Source organism: Tamandua tetradactyla, chromosome 10 (assembly GCF_023851605.1).
Source record: "Tamandua tetradactyla isolate mTamTet1 chromosome 10, mTamTet1.pri, whole genome shotgun sequence".
In the NCBI taxonomy this organism is placed as follows: Eukaryota; Metazoa; Chordata; class Mammalia; order Pilosa; family Myrmecophagidae; genus Tamandua; species Tamandua tetradactyla.
This window is the reverse complement of record NC_135336.1, coordinates 76,450,087-76,460,868: the sequence shown is the minus strand read 5'-3', so window position 1 is coordinate 76,460,868 and position 10,782 is coordinate 76,450,087.

Below are 10,782 nucleotides of genomic sequence, written 5' to 3'. Positions count from 1 at the left end.
ATTTTACCAGGCCCTGTAAGAACTCTACAGCAAACCACCCACTTTACCTCCCAGATAATGCCTGCTTCTGAATATATATATCTCCTTGTCCTCCAAATCTCCAATCAAAAAGAAAAGTTTCCATTTTCACATTCCCATTAGCACTTTGTTTATGTCACTGGTAAATAATAAAAACCTTGAAATAATTCATATTGCATATTGTGAACTTAGAAAGGGTCAATTAAATGCATCTTTATATTCCCACACTCTCATACAGTGCCGACACACCATAAACTCTCAATAAATTTTAATGAATTGCTGTTCAATCGAACTGTGATGAAACTGGTAATTTGTTCTTATTGCAACACTACCCGTAAATAGGTCTAGGTCCTTGGCAATTAACTCATTCTTTCTAGATCAGGTTCCTAATCATCAAATTATTTTAACCAGAATTAAAGTGTGATAGTTACAAATTTAGTGCACCTACAGAGAGAAGAAAAAGGTGTAGTCTTATAATCCCATAAGATACAGAATTTTGGTCTCTGCAAAAATATTGAAGACTGAGAAAAAAAAATAGCTTGTCTTCCAAATCCCAAGGAAAATCTATATCCTTAGCATGGGCACTTGAAATCAAAAGCCTAGCAAACATTATAATTAGCAGCATACATATGCACTAGTTAACACCACACTCAAGGCTAATTGGTTTGGGAAGGCAACTTTTGATGAGAACCTCTAAATGCTTATGGTATATAATGATTAGTGAAACAAACCTAGAGTATGCTCTCTTCCCACTGTTCACTTGTAGTTATTAGTGGCTGCCTACCTCCTTGCCTCCAGCAACATGCATGTCCCTAGAGCTCTTAAAATCATTTACTTTCTATTCACTGCCTGCTTCACTGCCTACAGCTGTATTAATACATCCCAGAAGAATTTGTTTCCATCAATTACCGTAAAAGTTGTAGTCACAATTCTGTGACTACTGCTGCACTACCGCAAGCAGACAAAAATAAATAAATAAATAAAACAGGCTCAGCTCGTGAGGCACTACAATTAAGATACTGCTATGGGAAGGGGCGAGAAATAAGAGGTGTCTCTACTCCACAAAGTGAATTATTTGATTCATAAGATGTTGCTAGACGGAGAGTTACAGTAATGATGCCTGGACGAATAAATGCATTTTGAGTTAGTTAAACCTATGGAGCGAGTCTAAACATTAAGAATGAAATGTGGGCAACACCAGGGAACTAGACTAATTATTTTAAGTCCCTTATAATATCTCCCTTGGGTTTTAGTCTTAAAAGGTTAGTTTTTCCTCTTAGGAATCTCATTTAACATTTATACTCTCTACTGCAAATTATTTGTAAAATAAGAAATGTCATGCACTGGTAACGTGATGGTATTGCTATTTGAATGATAGTCTAGAAATAGAAAGTAAAATTTTTGTACAATTTTTACTAGCGTAATTTTATGACATATGTGAACTCCTAGAATTTTAAAGCCAGAAGGAATTCTGGAAGTCATACAACTTCATTATTTCATTAAGGAAACTGATATACCTTACCTGGGGACTAGGGGCAAATTAATGGAAAAGCTTAACAGAGTATGTTACTCTCCTAACTCAGAAGCCTTTCCATTGTTCATTGTTTCCATTGTTCATTGGTGTAAATTTCTCACTCTCAGGTATTTTAAACTCTAAGTGTATAGGTAATATACCTAAGACAATATTTAAAAAGTGCACATTCTTAGAGGCTAAATTACATAGTACCTGAAATAAATCCAAAGGCAAAGAGAGATGAAGGAAGAAGCTAGATGCAAGAGGCGCTAAACAGTATCAATAAAGTATCAATAAAATGTCATTGTTAGAGCAGCTTAAATTTCATTTTTTCAATGGGGCTTTCCCCAGTCACTCAGAGGAACCTCTTGATTACTCCCTTTCCCATCACTCTATCTTGAGTTATTTTTTTAATAGCACAGATGTATTATTTAATACTTTATTCTTCATGTATTTGGAATGCAAGGTCCGTGAAAGTATGGATCTTGCTTGATTTGTTCAACAATGTATGTCCAGCACCCAGCACAGTGATGGAAGCTTGGTAGGTGGTCAATAAATATTTATAGGATGAATGAATGATTGTGGGTCTAAGACAAAGGGTGGTTGCAATATAAATATTAAAAAAGAATGATTGAAAGAGACATCTTAAATTATATATTTGTAAGTCTTGATAAAAATCTGAGGAATGCAGAAGAGAACTGAAACAAATACCCAGAGTTCCAAACATAGTTGGCTTAAAAAATGGAAGTAATGATGAAAAAAAAAGGCAAAGGATAGTGAACAGGGGAGTCTGTGAATGATGAATGAGTTCAGTTTTTCTTAAATTTGTGGTGAGTGGGAAAAAATGATGTGAAGATATCAAGTGTAGAATTTTAGATATGAGGCTTAATTTCAAATGATAATAGATATTTTAACTTATTAGGACACGTTCAGTAGGAAACTGGGTAGTTCATGAATGAGGATAAAGTGACTAAGGAACAGATCCTGATTTTGAGAAATCCATTAACTGGGAAAGACAAATATATGCACGGGACAAGCCTCGGAGTAAGCAATGCTGTGTTCATCCTTGAGATTCAGACATATCTATGTTTGATGTGGTATACCACTGAAGGTAAATTTCAAAAGAAACACATATCCTAAAAGTAGTAAAACTGAAAAGCTTGGCCTGGGATACAGACCATTACTCAGATTTGACTTGCTTAGTTCCAACAGAAGAGAGGGTGATGGGAGAAAGGATGTAAAAATTGAAAGATAGTCGCTAAAACTAGCTTTAAGACTTTGGACCACAGTGTACCACAAAAAGGAAATTTTTGTTCACAGTATTAGTTTATAAGCTGCCAGAAAGGGATATATCAGAACTAGAATGGCTTTTTAAAAGGGGAATTAAATGAGTTACAAGTTAAAAATTTTAAGCCTATGAAAATGTCCAAACTAAGGCATCCAGAAAAAGATACTTTGATTCAAGGACAGCCAATGGATCTGAAACACCTCTGTCAGCTGGAAAACCACATGGTTGGCATCTGCTGGTCCCTTGCTCCCGGGCTCCATTGCTTTCAGCCTCTGTTCCTGTGGGTGTTCCTTACTTTGCTTCTCTGGGGCTGGCTTTCATCTCTTGGCTCCCTTTGGCTCTCTCCAGGTTCTGGTTTGCTTATCATCTCATGGTGATGTCTGCTGGGCTCAAAGTATCTCCAAACATCTGTGTCTCTGTTCTCCAAGCGTTGGCATGTGTGTCAGCTCTGCTTTCTTCAAAATGTTTCTTCCTTTAAGGAATTCAGTAAACTAGTCAAAACCCACTTGAAATGGGCAGAGTCACATCTCCATGGAGATAAACTAATCATTACCACCTACATTATTGAATAAGGATTAAAACATGGCTTTTCTGGGGGAGATAGTATTTTCAAACCAACACACTCACTTTGCTCCCAAAGGTTTACAGGCACCAATGGGAGCCTGTAAGAAAAACAACAGTTCACAGGAAAGACTGCAGAATGGGATAGAATTAAGAGCAGACCACCACATTCTTTCTTTCCAAACCGTCCTCTCACCTACCGCCACACCCTTATAATTTGATTTTAGCCATCCTTTTAGTTCAGTGGAAACTTCACTTCATTAATCTCTCCCTTGTCAGGGTCTTTACTCTCACAATATCCTCTCTCAGATTAAATGCCATGGGCAATCACTGTAACCTCTGCCTTGAAAATACCCTGGATTTCCTTCTGCCGTTACTTCATGGTATGCATTTGCAAAAACATGACATTGTTTAAATCTAGTATTAAGCCAATTATACACCAATGTATTGTCCATACCTGTATAGGAAAATGAGGCTGCACTGACTGCTCTCATTGTCTATTAAATGGCAATGAACCTCTGAGTGGGCCCATGATAGTGTCAGGTAATGACACCACCAGTTGTTAGTCCAGTCATTGCTCTATATTCTTACCACTATTTCATACATTTTCTCTATTCAAATCTCGAGTATCCTGTATTTTTGCTTTCAGATGATGACCCTGTGTACTGCTGTTTCACTGAGAAAACGAAACAAACTTGTTTAATCCTTATTGGAGATACTTTGAGCCCAGCAGACATTGCCGTGAGATGATAAGCAAACCAGAACCTGGAGAGAACCTTGAACACCTCTGATCCCCTTTAATCTTCTCTTCCATGCTTTTTCTCATTTCTTAGCTTCCAATATTTTATTAACTCTACTTATTTTATTAAGTTTACTGCTTATTATTTATCTACTACCTCCCATTAGATTGTATTCATCAAGAGAGAAACTGTTTTTCTCACTATTGAATTCAAGTCATCTAATCTACTGTTAGTACAGAGTAAGGGATGAATAAATATTTGCTAAATAAATCATAAATGAAAGGGAGGGTGGAATTAATGGGAAAATTCCTCTGAGGAACTGAGGAAAGTTAGTTTCAGGCACATATATGAAAGACATTTTTACCAATGAATATGTACGAATGAATATTAGGGTAGCTATGGCTACAGATGGGAGTCTTCATATTAAAAAAAAAAGTTAATAGAGACAATGGGGACTTAAAATAGCTATTGGGAAGATAGCTAAATACTTATCTCTTCTGAAAACCACTGAGATGATGGAAGAAGTAAATGCAGAGTGACATCAATTCAAAGTGTTCTATGATACACTGTTTTCTGGAATTGATCATCCAGATTTAATAGTAGAAAAGGCAGACAATCTAGATGGACAAAGCTTAGTGCTCTATTTTTCTTGTGTGTGGAGATCAAAGGGGAGCAGGTTGTGAATGTTATGACAATGGTTGATGTGACCCTGACACCAAGGTCACACTGCTTCAAATGAAATATGCTCCAGAGTAAGGGGTAAATGATAACTGTAAAGATAGGAAGATAAGGTGAATGTTGATATTTGAGATACGAAGTGTAAGAACCCTAGGTAAAGTAGCTTGGCCCAACTTCTAATTTTCAAAGGCAAGTGAAAATTAATGATTTTACAGAGACAGGAGCATAGAGTTCAAGAGGTTCTACATGTGATCCAGTATGAATTTAGCAACTAGAGGGAAAAAAAAGAAATAGAAGACTTGAAGAAATAAGAAAGATATCATGGCAATAAATACCACCAGAGACTGATATGACTATAAGGTATGAGCATCAAAAAGAAAAAATTTGTGCAAAAAGCTGTAAAGAAGTGGTTTGAGAGTACAAGTGGGGTCTAGGAGAACAATTAAGACCCTGAGCTGGCCTTTTCACTGAAGATGAGAGATGGGGATAAGTAGCCACAATAAAAAGGATTAAGGAAAAATGATGTTCTCAAAAGAACATTGGGTTTCAACTAAGACAAGAGGACTCAGAAAAAGGTTCTGTTACAATGTGGAAGAAATGAACATGTTTTATTTATATTTTGACTTCTGTTTTGGTTTCGTATTTATCAGGGAATGGGTTTCCACTGCACATAACCTAAATGACTAAGAATGATGGAAATAATGAGAAGATGAATTGTGGGAAAAGAGGAGATACAGTATATACACAAATTCAGGAAACAGGATTAGTGATTTGCTTAAAATTTGTTTGCTATCAGTGGGTAAGGAAACTAAGACATGTTTCTATTCATAAGTCACAGAATAGGTAGGGATCTCAAAAGATATGTAGCAGTTGAACTTCTTCATTTGACAAGGAGGCAGAATATATGCTTAGAAGACCTTGGTTCTTTTTATAACCACCTGTGAAACTTTGGGCAAGTTGCTTATTTTCCTTAAACTTCAATCTTGTGGTCTTTAAAATCTTAGTAATAGTAGTACCTTTTTCACAGAGTTTTCACATAGATGAAAACAATAATCCATTGGAGTGCTTATCCTGGCACAAAATAATAGTTCATTACATCTTACTCTTTTATAATTAATACTACTACTAGTAGTAGTTGAAAAACTTTGGGCCAATAGTAGAATAAGATGACTTCCCTGGGCCTTCTTCAAAATATTTAGGAGGGGCTAATGCAAATAATATCAAATTCTGCCAGGGTTTCTGAAATAACTTTCAGAATTCTAAAAGTTGTGAGACTAGCATAATCTTAACATTAACATTTGAGAAAGGCAGACAAAAATAGAAAACCATGGGCTTATTTCATAAACATAAATTCAAAACAAGATAATAGCAAATATAATTCATATATAAAAATGATAATTAGAAATAACAGCAAAATTCCAAGAATGTAAGAGAGGTTAATATTCAAAAATCAGTTAATATAATTCACCATGTTAATATATTAAAAAGAGAAAAACTATATAATTATCTTGATAGATGCTGAAAAAGCATTTGATAAAATTCTACACCTATTCATGATCAAACAAATGCAAAAAACAAGTAGGCAATTAAGAATAGTTTAGAATTTCTTTAGCTTGAAAAAGTGTATCTACAAAAATCCCTAAAGCTCAGTTATACTTGATGTTAAATATTAAGAGTTTTTTTCCACTGACATCAGGAATAAAAAAAAGATTCCTGGTCATTCCTTTGAGCCAACATTTTCCTGGAGTTATTTGTCAGAATAATATGGCAAGAAAAAATTGCCTCTAAGGATTTAAATAAGGAGGAAATAAATTATCATTATTCACAGTACATTGTTTGCAAAGGAAACCAGGAAAATCTATAATTTATTAGACTTAATAAGGTAATTTATTAAACCCACTGGATACAAGTCAATATTTTAAAAAAAATCAATTGTATTGATTTTGTTTACTAGCCACAAGCAAATGGAAAGTGATTTAAAGAATACTACTTAAATAGTAATATACCAACAAATAATTATAATGTGCTTAAAACATGTATAACAGCTTCAAATTAATAAATATAAAACATGAATAAAAAAGAGAGATATGAATAACTCAAGGCATTGGAACAATACAACTGAAATAAAAATTTCAATTATAATAAAGTTCATAAAGATTTCAATTCTTCCCAAAATATGTAACCCCAATTAAAAATCTATTTATGAGAAAAATGACACTGATTATAAAATGTATAAGGTAATACAAAGGACTAAAATTAATTGAGAAAAATATAATGGTTCAGAGCTATATATCTCAGAAAAACATTCTTAATCCATCCTGTGGGTGTGAACACAATGTCAGTGGGACATTTAATGAGGTTGCTTCAATCAAGGTGTGCCCCACCTCAATCAGGACGGGGCTTAGTCCTATTATTACCATCCTTTATGCACAAAATGAAACGCAAACAGATAGAGAAGAAGCTGCTGAAGGTCAGTGGAACCCAGAAGAGAAGGGAGAGGCCAAGAGAGGTGGCTATGTGCACATTCATGTGACAAAGAAACTCAGGACCAAAGATCCTGGCCAGGCTTCGGGAAAAAAGCACCACCTCAGTGACATCTTTTTTTTTTTTTTTTTTACATAGGCAGGCACCGGGAATCAAACCCGGGTCCTCTGGCATGGCAGGCAAGCATTCTTGCTGCTGAGCCACCTTGGCCCGCCCACCTCAGTGACATCTTGATTTGAAATTTTTCCTAGCCCCCAAACCAAAACTATAAATTCCCGTTGTTTAAGACAACCCATTACATGATATTTTCTTGAGCATCCGATAAACTAAACAGATTTTGGAACCAGAAGAGTGGGGTGCTGCTATTGCAAATACCAAAAACGAGAAATGGCTTTGAAATTGGGTAATGGTAAAGGGCTGGAAAAATTGAAGTATTTGATTTTAAAAAAAGCCTAGATTGCTTTGAAGAGGCTGTTGGTATAAATGTGGATGCTAAATGTACTTCCAGTGAGGTCTTAGAAGGAAATGACAAATATGTTATTGGAAAGACAATCCTTATTTTAAATTGGCAGAGAATTTATCAAAATTAAGTTTTGTTGTTGGATGGAAGGCAAATCTTTAAAGCAATGACCTTGGATATTTAGCTGAGAATATTTCCAAGTTAAGGATGGAAAATGCAGCCTGGTTTCTCCTTGCAGAGGAAGATGTATAAGAAAAAGGATAAGCTGAAAACTGAATTCTTAAGCACAAAGAAACCAGAAGTTGATGGTTTGGTCATTCTGAGCCTATCCAAAGAGTGTGCTCTGAGACTAGGGACAGAAACAGCTCTGGTAAGTTGTCCCTGAACTTCTAAAGAGTGATTCCCCAGAGAATAGGGCTCCATGTGAGGGTAACTGAACAGAGAACCAGTCAGCCATTTCAGCAGAAATCAGGATTGGAAATGCAGTTATGCAGGAAAGAACCATGTAAAGTCCTTGATCTGATGGCTTGGACTCCTGTGAACAGCATTCAAAGCTGCAAGATTTATGAAAACTTTATTTGAGCAGAACTACAGCCAACCTGGACTTAAAGGGACAGAGTAGAGTCAAACTCAAGGAAAAATGACTTGAAGGGCAGAACCCCGGAAGTCAAGGCATGGACCAAGGAGTATTCATGGAGCCAAGAGGGTGGGCCCACCTTTGTGTTTGGAAGGGGTGGAGTCCTATGCTTGAAGGGGCAGGTCATGTGCCCGTATATGTGGAAGGGGTTGGTCTTCTGTCCATTGTTCATGGAAAGTCCTGCCATTTCAGTGCTCAGAGAGGGTGAGGCCTGTGCCTGGACATTTGTGTAGGGCCTGGCTACCAACTTGAAACTTGGAAAAGATAGGGCTTTCACCCTAGCATTTGGGAGGAGCCTGGTCACTAAACAAGTGATTGGAAGGGAGAGTCTGCCTCTTCCAGGCCCAGAGGATAAAACATCAATCCATAGATGACACTTAGACCTTGAAATCAAATGATGTTTGCCCTGATGATTTGTGGAATTGTTTCAGACACATGAAATAGTTTTCCTTCCAATTTCTTCCTATTGTAATAGGAACATCTATGCGTGTTCCTTCATCATATACTAAAGTCAGATAAATTTGTTTTCTAGATTTCACAGGTCTACAGAAAGATGGAATAGCTCTCCTGGACAAACCATACCCACAACCAATCTTGATAAGACTTTGTACTTAACATTGCACTGAAATAAATTATAGCTTTTGAGACCTGTGACGGAATGAATACATTTTGCATCTGCAAAGAGCAATCTTTTGGGGGCCCAGAGGGCAGGCTATAGTAGTCTAGAGCTATATACCACAGAAAATCATGCTCTTAAAATTAATCCATCCTTATGCCCTCCTTCCACGCGGGAGACCTGGATTCGATTCCCAGACCATGCACCCCACAAAAAATTAATCCATCCCTGGGTATGAATCCGTTGTAAGTAGGATTCAATGAGGATGGCTCTCAATCAGGCTTATTTATTTCTTTTGCCTATATTCTCCAAATTATTGGTAAATTTTGTACTGGGTAAGATAAAAATTAATTTGCATCTGACTTAGCAATCCAACCCTCATTGTTATAACTTTAGGGTAGAAAAAGATTTCTTAAATAGGACTCAAAAAATACTTAAGGAGGACTAAAGAAATATAAATGAAAAAATACTGTATATTAAGAATGAGAATTTCTTTTCCTCAAAAGAGCCATTTAATTCGGTGAACAACAAACCCAAGTGAGAGAAGATATTTGTCATGCATACATCTAGCAAAGGATTTGTCTGATGAAATATTATTTTAAAACATTACAAACATATAATAAAAATGTATACAACCCTATAAGGTAATGAGTAAATATTTGAGCTGAAAGTTTACTATATTAGGACCAAAATTCATAAGAAAAGGAAAATGAAAATTAAATAATGTGATACCTCCATATAGCAAACATCATTATCGCCATAAATAAAATAAATACCGAGCACTGAAAACAATATGGAATAACTGAAACTCCTAAACTGTGATTGCGTGAATATAAATTGATGAAATCATTTTGAAAATTGGTTGGCAGTATCTACTAATGCTGAATATTTTCATATCCTATGACTCAGTGCTTCCACTCCCCACAATATACACCACATTAGTGAGCGCATATGTTTACAAAAAGACAATATTATGTATTGCATATAACAAAAATCCATAAAGAGTAGAATAGATGAATGCACAGTGATATTCATGGAGTGAGATAACATATCCAATCATTATTGGAACAATCATACATGCACGACATATGTGACACTGTGGATTAATTTTCAAGAAAACCTACAGCAAAAGAACAAAAATAAGCTCAAAATCAGGCACATTTTATAATGCTCAAAAAAATAAAATTAATTGTGCTATTAAATATCAGGATAGGTTATCCTTAAAATCCTGGGATGTCAGCACTATGTCGTTTAACAGTTACATGGATATGGTTATCTTGCTAAAATTTTTCAAAATATATGTTGTGATTTGTGCATTTTTCTGTATTAATGTCATTTTCAGAAAACAAAAAGCAAGGTATAAACATGAGTTGGGTTGTAATGATCACACAACTGCATTAAGAAAAAATGCTGAAATAATAACAAGGTCTTTTCTCTTTTCTACTGTTTTCATTATGTATGCATTTATAAATCTATATGCATATACATATTACACAAACATATCTGAAGTAAGGCGTATATTTACATCTTTCCAATAATTAAATGGGTTTGCCAACAAAGACGCTGTGCTGTATATATGCAACTAAAGGGAAAACAATTAGGCAGAACAACTTTGAAGACTTGTCCTAGGTCTCAAAGATGCCATGTTGTAGCAGATGTCAAAGCCAAAACTCTAATGTTAGAGCCTAAGGGCTAAATCAAAAGCAGTTGCTAAATATCAGAGTACAGTCCATTTTAGCTGAAAAATAGCCCAAGGTACAAAGAACCTGAAAGGTAACAGCTTGAAA